The sequence below is a fragment of the Podarcis gaigeae genome (assembly GCF_964106915.1).
Source record: "Podarcis gaigeae genome assembly, chromosome: Z".
Classification (NCBI taxonomy): Eukaryota; Metazoa; Chordata; class Lepidosauria; order Squamata; family Lacertidae; genus Podarcis; species Podarcis gaigeae.
The window spans coordinates 1908322-1920638 of NC_139691.1; the positions used below are offsets into that span (position 1 = coordinate 1908322).

The window sequence follows — 12317 nt, forward strand, 5'->3', positions numbered from 1 at the left end:
CAGCTGATGAGACGGTCAGCCAGCAACGGGCAACGGCTTCTTAGCAGTGTCAGCAATTTTAATCAATTGCAGACAAGACTTCAGAAATTGCTTGCAATTGGACCATTCCCTGTTGTGGAATGTGACTGGTGAGTTTCAAACACAGCTTGAGAGCCACAGGTTCCTCATCTCCACTCTAACCACTACACTATGCTGGGTCTTTAAGAGTGTGTGTGTGTGTGTGTGAATCACAATGTACTGAGATTGGGCATGTCGAAAGCCCAAAGAAATGATGTTTGCATCTTGGGAAAAGAACCTGCAAATGTATCACAATGAAAGCATAAAATTCAAATATAGTCTATTTCACATAATTTTGGGTATATAGAATTGCATTCAGCTGCATTATATTCACACTAGAGCTACTGAAATTAATAGACATACATTTAGTCATGCCCATTAATTTCAGTGGATCTCCTTTGAATAGCATGGTTAGGGTGGAATTCAGTGTCACACTATGACAGCTGTTCTGTCTGTATAAGCACTTCTGCCTGCTAGGCAGAATGCTCCCCCCATGTGCTCCTGTTCTGGGGGTTCTTCCAACCCACCCAGGACTAGTGATATTAAATTCTCAAGAATAATCTTTTGGAGAATATTCTCAAGAATATTCTTGATTAATGGGAATATTAGAGAATTTTCATTTAAAAGTAGGAGAATATTCATTTTATTTAATGCATCGAAAATGATACAGTTAGTTAATATACATGTTTATTCATGGGTAAACGTGTTCAGATGGCAACCAGAAACTGTACAGATACTTTTATTCAATGGGGCAATGCAGTGTAATTCACATTCTTTCATATTTTGCACCAAACTTGAAATTGAAAATTCAACGTGATTCACGTTGCGTGAATGACTCACGTTAATCACTAAACCTGCCACTAACTGTATATTTACCATCAACTTTGAATTCTAATTATGTTGTGTATGTATGAAATGTAGCTTTTAAAGTCACATCACTAGTTCTAGGTACTTTAAGTGTGTAAAGCGTTAAAACTACTTTCTGTAAAAAAAATCACACTGTATGGTCAAGGGTATAGAATTGCTAAGAATAAGGTCACACCAAAATACAAAAAAGGCTATTATATATAGTTGAAATACATACAGATTCAAATGTTCATCAAATTAATTGAATAGCATTTTTAAAACTAAATAAAAAAATAAAAAAATAATGTTTTCTGTAGCTCACATTTCAGAACAGCCAATGGTGAATGACACAATGCGCAATGATGTAACTGGATCAAAAAAATCATTATTCATTACACTGGCAATATCACAGCTTGACTTACTATTTACTAGATTTTTAAAATTTGGGTTGTAAAACTGGTTCATACATTAGACTTTACAGTTTGTGGAGAATATTCTTTGAAGAATTTTCTAGTAGAGAATATTCTTTGGAGAATTTACTAGTAGAGAATATTCTCAATAATATTCTCATTCTCGAAAATGTTCTCTGGAGAATATTCTCACCTACGTCACTACCCAGGACCATTTGGGAGGGTGCACAGGGAGAGGGAGAAAGCCCATCGTGTATGCCTTCTGCCTGCTAGGTGAATTTCACCCAACCTAAAGTGAACAGGATTTGTAAAATCTAGGCTCCAGCAGCAAACTATACCTCTACATGGTTAAAACTCTCCTATCAGACCGTGGCCAATCTTAGGCTCTTCCAAATCATTAATGAAAGATGTTTCCAGACATACTCAATATGAATTTTGAAGTTTTCAATTCAGGGTTCAAATTCTGCTTCAACTGACACTTGCATCAACTTCCCTATGCTTCAAGGAATGTACCATGGTTTTTCTAGTGCAGGAAAAGGTCGGATTGTTGCTGCCTATTTCATAAGGATCCAAATAGGTTTCACTTAACCTTGAGCGTTAAATGCAGAAGCGGCTGTCATCCGGACATATCTTTCTGAAATCGCTCCATGAGCAAAAGGCACCAAGGCTTCTGAGAGACTTTATGGAAATGAAACTGCAGATTATTATAAGTCCTGTTCTTCTGTTTCTGAGGCTTCCCATCTGTCGCAAAACAATATTTTGGTTTCAAGTGCTGCTCAGCAGATTGGGGGAGGGATGAAAAATAACAATTAGAAAAAATTAAAGCTGGAGGGGGGGGAATTACCTCCTTTTCACGCCCCTTAGTGCTGTGCATGGGAACAGGAGCAATGACCAGGTTCATAGCTTTGCTGGGATTAGGTGGGTGGTGTTGCCACCTGCACTCATTGCTGTCTGTGGAAGCACAAGTGGCTAGGAGTACCTTTTACCGCATGAGGCTGGGATGCCAGCTATGAACCTAGCTGGAGAAATCGGACCTTGTCTCAGTAATCTATTCACTAGTCATGTCCAGGTTAGGCTACTGTAATGTGCTCTATGTCCGCCTGCCTTTGAAGACCACCCAGAAACTCTAGCTGGTGCAAACTGTTGCTGCTTGGTGGCTTGCAGGGGTAACGGGGTCAGAGTGTGGGACACCAATTCTGTACCAGTTGCACAGGTTACGACTTCATTTTGAAGGCCCAAAAGTGCTGGTTCTAACTTTGTAAAGTGCAAGACCAGGGGGTGGTTAACTTGTAGTGCAACCAGAGAACTCTGCTGAGTTTTTTGTGCCCCAATACGCCAATGAAATTGCCCATTTTTCAAAAAGTTAAAATTGGCTATGGCCCACTTTTTAACACTTACGTATTTGTTCTTGGAGGGTTGACCTTAACCCGAAACATGTTAGCTACCCTTGCCCTAAATGTTTGGGGCCGACTTATTTGAAGTGTAATACGATCCTGTCCGGGCACTTGTTCCATGTAAAGTAGTCTGCTGAAATGCAGAGCACTAACTAGGAGTAGGCTTGTGTATGGAAGGCAGGACCTCAAGCAGCAGGATGCAGACGGGCAGCAGACCTGGCCTCTGCCACAGTGGCAGCCACAGCTGTGCATGCTCCTTGGAGGCTGGGTCTGCTTCTTCTTTGGCTAGACCCCTCCCCAAATGCTGCCTCAACAGCAACCTGTTGGCAAATACAGTCATACCTCTTTTTATGTTCGGTTCAGGTTACGTCTTTTCAGGTTGCGTCCTGTGGCAACCCCGAAGTACTGGAAAGGGTTACTTCTGGGTTGCTTCGCATGCACAGACATGCAAAATGATGTCACGCGCATGCGCAGAAGCAGCGAATTGTGATCCGTTGCATTCCTTTCAGGTTGTGAACGGGGCTCCAGAACGGATCCTGTTCGCAACCAGAGGTGCCACTGTAAGGAACACTGCTGGTCTCCTCCCACCTCTAGGGAGGAAATGGCAAGGGCTGCTCTCTGGGGTTTCCTGGGGTCTTTGCCCACCTGGTGTGATTCAGAGAAGGCCCCTTACGCACTCTAATGGCCCTTTGTTGGTTAATTGTGATTTGATTTCCCTCCCCGCCTTGTTCCTGATGTAAGTTTTCACTCATTCCTTCTTCCCAAATGGGAGGGGAAATTTTGTGGTTTCCTCAGCCATCAAAATGTCCTTGGCTGGCCCTGGTGAAAGGTTTGTGAGCTCAGTTCAGTCCTGGTACTGAAGTCTCCTGCTCAATAATTCGCTCAATTGCACATTTAATTCTAACTCACTTGTCTGTGGTTGAAAGTTTGTGGAGGTCTGCAAAAAAACAGTAGATTTTGACAAACCTGAAGACTGCTTGCCCATGATGTACACGATGAGGAAATCAACCTTCAAGCTAAACCAAGGCTGACCAGCTGTTTACTGACGCTGAAGGTCGCTGCCTGAGATACCAAGGAATGTTCCCATCTGGGCTTGTTTTTGGAAAGGTGGTGGCCTAGATGTGAAGGGCGTCTCTGTTCTTATCTTACCCTGACAGCAGAAAACTGTACTGCTCTCGCTCTACACCACCTCTGTGTTCCTGGTATAAAATTTCCATGGAGAAAGGGTTCTAAAGCAAAGATGTGGGCTTCATTTGCTGCTCTTTAAAAAATTCATTTTGTAATGTATATTGAAACGAAGAGAACAGTTATAACACATTAAAATTAAAAGGTTAAGAACAAAAATACAAAATAGCACATAGCATGGGTCCAGTTGTGCATGGGTTAAATAACAAAGTCCAAGTAAATAATAATAGCGTTATCTTATTATCAAATGTAATTCCAGATTGCCTGGTTTATGATGAGGCTCGTGTTCAAAAGGATGATTCTACTGTATATATAAAAAGTATCTGGAGGTTCTAGTCCTTGTCAAAATCTCAAATTATGCGTATTTTTCTCCATTATAGCTGTATTCCAGAGTGTATTTGTAACCCTTGAGTGGAAATAGCCTGGGGGAACCCAATACCTTTGGGAGTCCAGCCCAAAGGCTCCCGGTAAAGTCAGAGGTCATATTCTGGCTAGTGGTGTCAAGTGAAGTAGAGAGGATTTTGGTGGGTGCTTCTGCAGGCACAGAATTTAATCCCCACTCTCTGTTTCCTGGACAACTCATTAGTGGCACCTGCAGTGAACGTAGCCTGGTGGGTGGGTGTCATTTGGGTATGCTGCCTCAGTGACCCCTGACAGATTTGTTTCCTCTTGGGAAGCAGAACTGCTTTTGAAAGTCGTCTCTCCACGTTGGAGCCATTCAGATCACACAGGGGACCTCACCATACCTGCTGCAAAGCATGTGCTTTTATGCCTCATGCTCCCCTTTTAATATACTACAGTGGTGCCCCGCAAGACGAATGCCTCGCAAGACGAAAAACCCGCAAGACGATATGGTTTTTCGGTTTTTGCGTCGCTTCGCTAGACGATTTTCCCTATAGGCTTGCTTCGCAAGAAGAAAGCCCATAGGGAAATCTCCGGGGACCTCTTTTAAATGCTGGCGGTGGGGAGCAAAGCCTTTCCCCCCCCCTCCGGCCTTCAGAAGAGGTCCAGGAAGGCCGGCGGGGGCCGAAAGGCTTTGCTCCCCACCGCCAGCATTTTAAAAGCGGTCCGGGATAGCAGGGAAGCGCTTCCCGCTCTCCCGGACGGCTTTTGAAGGCAGGCGGGGGCGAAAGTCTTTGCTCCCCCCCGCCTGCCTTCCTGGGGGCTTTAAAATCGCCCCGGGACAGCGGAGAAGTCCTCCGCTGTCCCGGGGCAATTTTAAAATGCTGGCGGGAGGCAGCGCTGCCGCCCGCCAGCATTTTAAGATCGCACGGGACAGCGGAGAAGGCTCCGCTGTCCCGGGAAGGCAGGCGGGGTGGAAGCAAAGACTTTCGCCCCCCGCCAGCCTTCAGAAGAGGTCGGGGGACAGACTGTCCCCCGACCTGGTCTGAAGGCGGTTTCCATAGGAACGCATTGATTGATTTTCAATGCATTCCTATGGGAAACCGTGCTTCGCAAGACGAAAAACTCGCAAGACGAAAAGACTTGCGGAACGAATTAATTTCGTCTTGCGAGGCACCACTGTACACTGGTACCTCAGGTTAAGTACTTAATTCGTTCCAGATGTCCGTACTTAACCTGAAACTGTTCTTAACCTGAAGCACCACTTTAGCTAATGGAGCCTCCTGCTGCTGCCACACTGCCACTGCACGATTTCTGTTCTCATCCTGAAGCAAAGTTCTTAACCTGAAGCACTATTTCTGGGTTAGCGGAGTCTGTAATCTGAAGCGTATGTAACCTGAAGCATATGTAACTCGAGGTACCACTGTATTCCTTAAACATGCACACACCCTTAAATGAGCTTTGCTTCGAGTAAAGCTTTATTGCTCCTGGGAATAAGTGTCTTTTAAGAGGAGTGTCAGGATGCGGGTGGTGCTGTGGGTTAAACCACAGAGCCTAGGGCTTGCCGATCAGAAGGTCGGCAGTTCGAATCCCTGCGACGGGGTGAGCTCCCGTTGTTCGGTCCCTGCTCCTGCTGACCTTACAGTTCAAAAGCACATCAAAGTGCTTTTAAATAGGTGCCGTGCCAGCGGGAAGGTAAACAGCGTCTCCATGCGCTGCTCTGCTTTCGCCAGAAGCGGCTTAGTGCTGCTGGCCACATGACCTAGAAGCTGTACGCCGGCTCCCTTGGCCAGTAAAGCGAGATGAGCGCCACAACCCCCAAGTCGTCCGCAACTGGACCTAACGGTCAGGGGTCCCTTTACCTTTAAGAAGAGTGTCCTGCTAACCTTCTACCACCCTTCCATTTTTGGTCTCATGAGCTTTAATGCAATGCTGCGTATCGCCTGCTGCAGCTGCATTGTGGGGGGATGGTGGTACAAGCCTGGGCAGAGCAACTGCTTTGCATGCAGAAGGTCCCAGGTTCATTCGCTGGCATCCCCGGGTAGGTCTGAGAAAGACTTTCTGTCAGACCCTTGAGAGTCATGGCCACTCAGTGTGGTCAGCACAAAGCTAGGACCAGTGGCTAGACTCAGAATAAAGTAGCTTCCCATGTTTCTAATGTTCTCCAGTGCGCATGTGGGATCCTTTGCTCTCTGATGCCACAACCTGGAACAGCCTTCCTCAACCAGGTGTCCTCCAGGTGCGTTGTGCTGCAACTCCCACCAGCATGGCCAGTGGCCAGGGATGATAATAATAATTTAATAATAATTTATTATTTATACCCCGCCCATCTGGCTGACTTTCCCCAGCCACTCTGGGCGGCTCCCAATCGAGTGTTAAAAACAATACAGCATTAAATATTAAAAACTTCCCTGAACAGGGCTGCCTTCAGATGTCTTCTAAAAGTCTGATAGCTGCTTATTTCCTTCACATCTGAAGGGAGGGTGTTCCACAGGGCTGGCGCCACTACCGAGAAGGCCCTCTGCCTGGTTCCCTGTAACCTCACTTCTCGCAATGAGGGAACCGCCAGAAGGCCCTCGGCGCTGGATCTCAGTGTAATGGTAGTCCAGAAAATTTGGAGAACATTAGCTTCTCTGGTGTTTCAGGATTAAGGGAGAACTCGTGACATATGCCCTTGATATAAGTAGTAATGCTGAATAATACACCTCTAGGCCTCTGTGTAGGGTGCAAAATGAGGGTTTTGATGACTGTAAAGGCAGATCCAAGGCATTATCGCTCCCCTCCCTTTTCTACCAACCCCCAAGTCTTTTCTGAGTCATTCCGTCACCTTACTGGCAGATGGAGAAATGGTTTCCCCAGCCAGTCTCCTCTGTCATTCCTGAGGATGTCTTATTCAGTTTATTCCTCCTCAGTGTTGGAATATTTTTCCTGCGCTTGCTTGGTTGCAGTGGCAGCTTCTATTGCACTTGGTTGGAATAGTAATTGGTTCCAGCCATTGGCTTTGGCTTCTTGTAAGCTGCTTTTTTCATTTTGTTTCCGAAAGTGTGTATCCCCAGCCCTCATCCCTTCAAAATAGAACTATGTCGAGCACAGCAGGCATTCTCCATTGCTGTCTTCAGCCTTTTACTACTTAACAGTGTCTGGGATGAGCAGTCATCCTTGTGGTGGCTTAACGAGGTTCCTGGTGCAAATCTTCACATTTGGGTTTGACCCCTTCTCTTAAGGAAGTGACTACATGTTGTAGTCCTGCCCCTTTTTATGAAATAAACCTGTGTGTGGCAAGCCTCTGGCTTCTACCCACATGGGCGTGTAGGTATGAGAATGCCTCTGGGGTGTCACAGCCAGCCATCTCCACACGCAGGTCGGTTGCAAGAAACACTCCCTGCTTAAATTGGATGAGGTGAAATCCTCTTGCGATGGCTTCTTACCTTACGAAAATTACCTTACTGTAAATTGGCACAAGTGTTGATTGCCATCTCTGGAGCAGCTCACACCACACTCCCTGAACAAAGGCTGGTCATATATCTGAATCTCATTAATGGGAGATGCCATTTGGCCTTTGCCAGGTCACAGTTGAAAAACCTCCTATTTTAATCTTGGTCTTTTTAGGAAACCCATCTGAAAGCCCATGGTGTTAGTGGCTATGGATTAATGTGCTGATTAAGAAGCACTGGAGCATGAACAGTTCAAGTATGTCAAATATTGTCTAGCTCTGGAAACAAAGCTGCTTGGGAAATGTTTCCTTTTTTAGGATTAGAATCATAGAATTGTAGAGTTGGAAGGGACACCAGGGGTCATCTAGTCCATCCCCTGCAATGCAGGAATGCTAAAGAACTCCTGTCAGGTGACCACCCAACCTCTGTTAAAACAAGCCTCCAGTGAAGAACTTCCGAGATCGTCCACTGTCCCGCTGTCAAACAGCTCTTACTACCAGAAAGTTCTTCCTAATGTATAGCTGCAATCTCCTTTTTTGTAATTTGAATCCGTTGGTTCAGGTTCTACACTCTGGAGCAGCAGAAAATAAGCTTACTCCATCTTCCATGTGACAGCCCTTCAGGTATTTTAAGATGGAAATCTTGTCACCTCTCTGTCTTGTCCAGGCTAAATATACACAATTCCCTCAACTGTTCCTCATAACGCTCAGTTTTCATCTTGGTCTCCCTTCTCTGCACAAGCTTTACCTGGTCAACATCCTTCTTAAACTCTTATGCCCAGAACTGAACACAGGAGTCTAGGTGGGGTCTGACCAAGGCAGAAAAGTGTGGTACTATAACTTCCCTTTATCTGGACACTATAGAGCTCAGAGCTGAGGCTCCAAGGCTTTGGCCACCTCATGAGAAGAGAAGACTCCCTGGAAAAGACCCTGATGTTGGGAAAGATGGAGGGCGCAAGGAGAAGGGGACGACGGAGGACGAGATGGTGGGACAGTGTTCTCGAAGCTAAAACATGAGCCTGACCAAACTGCGGGAGGCAGTGGAAGACAGGAGTGCCTGGCGAGCTCTGGTCCACGGGTTCACGAAGAGTCGGACACAACTAAACGACATCAACAACAACAACAACAGAGCTCAGAACTGCATTAGGGATTTCCCCCCCTGCTCCATCATATTGTTGACTCATATTGACTAAGACTCCCCTCTAGATCCTTTTCACATGTACTGCTGTCAAGCCAGGTGTATTTCATCCTGTATTTGTGCATCTGATTATTTCTGCCTATGTGCAGAACCTTAAATTTTACCCAGTTGAAAGTCATATTGTTAGTTTTCAGGGACAGTCAAAGGTGCATTGCCCTCACAGTTGTTTTTGTTTTTGTGGTGGTGCTATTTCTTCTTAAAGGTAAAGGTAAAGGACCCTGACCGTTAGGTCCAGTCGTGACCAACTCTGGGGTTGCAGCGCTCATCTCGCTTTATTGGGCGAGGGAGCCGGCGTACAGCTTCCGGGTCATGTGACCAGCATGACTAAGCCGCTTCTGGCAAACCAGAGCAGCACACAGAAACGCCGTTTACCTTCCCGCTGGAGCGTTACCTATTTATCTACTTGCACTTTGACGTGCTTTCAAACTGCTAGGTTGGCAGGAGCAGGGACTGAGCAACGGGAGCTCCCCCATCACGGGGATTTGAACCGCCGACCTTCCAATCTGCAAGCCCAAGAGGCTCAGTGGTTTAGCATTGTATTAAAAAAAAAAAAAATCATGCTTGGATACATGTGACAAGTTGCTGAGATATGTCCCCAAAATGTTGTTAGTCATCGTTAGCTTCCACCTACCCTGTTCTTCAATGTTGATACCTTGGAACTTGATGTCATGTGTCTTGGGTTGTCCCTTTGGCACGTGGGACAACCCAAGGTAGTAGAAGACATTTCACACGATTGCCCTAGATCAGTTTTCTCCAGTCCAGAGTCTGAGGAACTCCTTGAGGATATTCCACGCTCTGCACAGGGCAGCCTTATATTTGCCCACAGTGTACAGACAACCCTGGCCCTGGTGGGCATGCCTGTTCTGATGGTGCTGTTAAGTTTTTTTAGCTGCATCTTTAAATACATCTAGGAATGTACTTTGGAGCATAAGGTGTGAAGAGGGTCCTAGTCTAGAGAGAAATGCTTTGTCCCTTGCCATAAAATCATGATCTAATTCAGCCTTCCCTACCCTTGTGCTTGCCAGATGTTTTGATCTGCAACTTCCATCAGCCCAAGCCAGCATGGCTGATGGAAGCTGTAGTTCAAAATACCTGGAGGGCACCAGGTTGGCAGCAATTGGTCTTACAGTTTGCTTCCTGTGATCTTTATCACTGCTTGTAGAAGGACAGAATCCCCACCCCCCCAATTTGTCCCATTCCCACACTGCACACTTTCTAATTTCCTTGTGCACAAAATGCAGATGATTTTTTTTCTATTCAAAGATACATGCAGTATCTCCTTCTTACTAGTCTCTCTCTTGTTGCTAACTTACGGGAGGAAAACGTTAAGCATTGCAAAATTCGTCCTCCTTCCCCTCTTCTCCCACCTGCCCCCATTTCTTACTTTTGCTGTCTCCATGCTTTTCTTCCATCCACCTGCCCCCCGCCCCGCTTGTTTTCTCAGCATTAGTCCCTTAGGAATTATTCCTGGATATGCAAGCGTCCTGCAGCGTGTAACTATTTTTAGCTCTGCAGTGCAGCGTTTAGCAGATCCCATTGTATTCTTGTCTTATGACTGTGGTTTATCCCACCTTTTATAAAAAAAATACCTTAAGAAATTTCCACAGGGGAACCGGATTGAGCACAATGGTGAAAGGTGCACAAGAGCTTTTGCCACCCCTCTCCATCCAGCAGTGAATGTGCCTCTGCTTGGAATATTGTTGCCTTCTGCCTATTATGTGTTTTGCAAATTAATTTCCAGTTTAGCTCAGCAGTGAGTCTTTGCTTTCCTTCACTCTATTTGGTTCACCTGTCCCTGCCTGCTTTCCAGGGGTTCCTTCAAAATAAGGTTTACAACCTGATAAAGCAAACCCTAGTTAGCAAGGAAGGTCCCCCGGTGTTAGGAAGATAGCAAGCTGTCCTCTGCAGCAGAGATGTCCACCAGCCTAGAAAGGCTGAAAAGAGGTTTGGACACTGGCACAGTTATCTGAGATATAGTAAAGTTAAAACCCATAAAGGATTCCTCAATCATATAATTAGGAAATCTCTATTTACTGTATGGGAAAGAAAAAAAAAATTACTGGATCCCAAAACCCCTTGGTGGTTGTCACTGGTAGAAGCAATAGCAGTGAAAAAGAAAAATATGGGTAATAATTGGCTAACGTATAAGGAAATGTTAGAAGAAGAAAATAACCAATTGAAAATTTAAAAATATGAAGAATTAAAGCAGACAGGACTGAACTGGCTACAGTATTATCAGTTAAATGATTTTTTTAAAGCAGATAAAAAGATAAATGGATTTGACACAAATGTATCGGATTTAGAAAAAGAATTATTATTAAACAATAAAAAGATATTATCTAAAACATACAGACTATTACTAGACTGGAACCTTAAGGACAAGGAGGTGAAGGAGGTGAAGGGGCAGTGGGCACATGATTTTGGTTATCCAATTGAGATGGAAAAATGGGGGAAATTATGGAAAAAAGACTTAAAATTCACCGCGTGCTATCTGATAAAAGAAAACTTTATGAAAATGATATACAGATGGTACCTGATCTCATCCATATTAGCAAAAATATTGTATTTTTCGCTCTATACGATGCACCAGACCACAAGACGCACCTAGTTTTTGGAGGATGAAAACAAGAAAAAAAATATTCTGAATCCCAGAAGCCAGAACAGCAAGAGGGATCTCTGCGCAGTGAAAGCAGCAATCCCTCTTGCTGTTCTGGCTTCTGGGATAGCTACGCAGCCTGCATTCGCTCCATAAGACACACACATTTCCCCTTACTTTTTAGGAGGGAAAAAGTGAGTCTTATAGAGCAAAAAATACGGTTTATAAAAAGAATAACAATATGTGTTAGAGATATAAACAAAATGAAGGAACCTTTTTCCACATGTGGTAGACATGCCCCCACATTTAAAAAAAATGGGGCATGATCTATGAGGAACTAAAAAGAACGCTAAAACACACATTTTTAAACAAACCTGAAGCTTTCCTATTAGGCATTCTAACAATAAGCATTCCAAACGAAAATAAAAGAGTGTTTCTCTATGCGACAACAGCGGCCAGAGTGCTAATAGTGAAATATTGGAAAAGTGAATTAACACCAACGAAAGATGAGTGGCAATTAAAGTTCTGTGAGTACCTTGAACTAGCCAAAATGACAGACCTAATAAGAAACCACTCAAGCGATTAGGTAAAAAAGGAATGGGATTGCTTCAAAAACGATCTGATAAAATATGTTTACAAAAATAATACTTTGTTGTGCCTGGTTTAATTTCACAGTTATATGGGATAGATTGATGTTAATAAATGAATACTTAAGAAAAGTATGGAAACTGCAAAGAGATAGAGGGAAGCCAATCAGCACAGAAGGGATTCAAACTAGTTTTCCAGAACAGAAAGAGACTGTAAAGAAAGAAAAGAAGGAATACAAATGTAATTTCTTTCTGGGAACTTGGCGAAT

General features: G+C 44.4%; 1 protein-coding gene and 1 long non-coding RNA gene across 13 annotated transcripts in view; both read left to right on the forward strand.

Moving 5' to 3' along the window:
- STRBP (spermatid perinuclear RNA binding protein) overlaps positions 1-12317 on the forward strand; it is a 123614-nt gene that overhangs the window by 27175 nt on the left and 84122 nt on the right. The window lies entirely within an intron of this gene.
- LOC310836556 overlaps positions 9113-12317 on the forward strand; it is a 205326-nt gene continuing 202121 nt past the window's right edge. Inside the window, exon 1 of the long non-coding RNA XR_014560143.1 lies at positions 9113-9298. This is a non-coding gene — a long non-coding RNA (uncharacterized lncRNA). The remainder of the gene's footprint in view (positions 9299-12317) is intronic.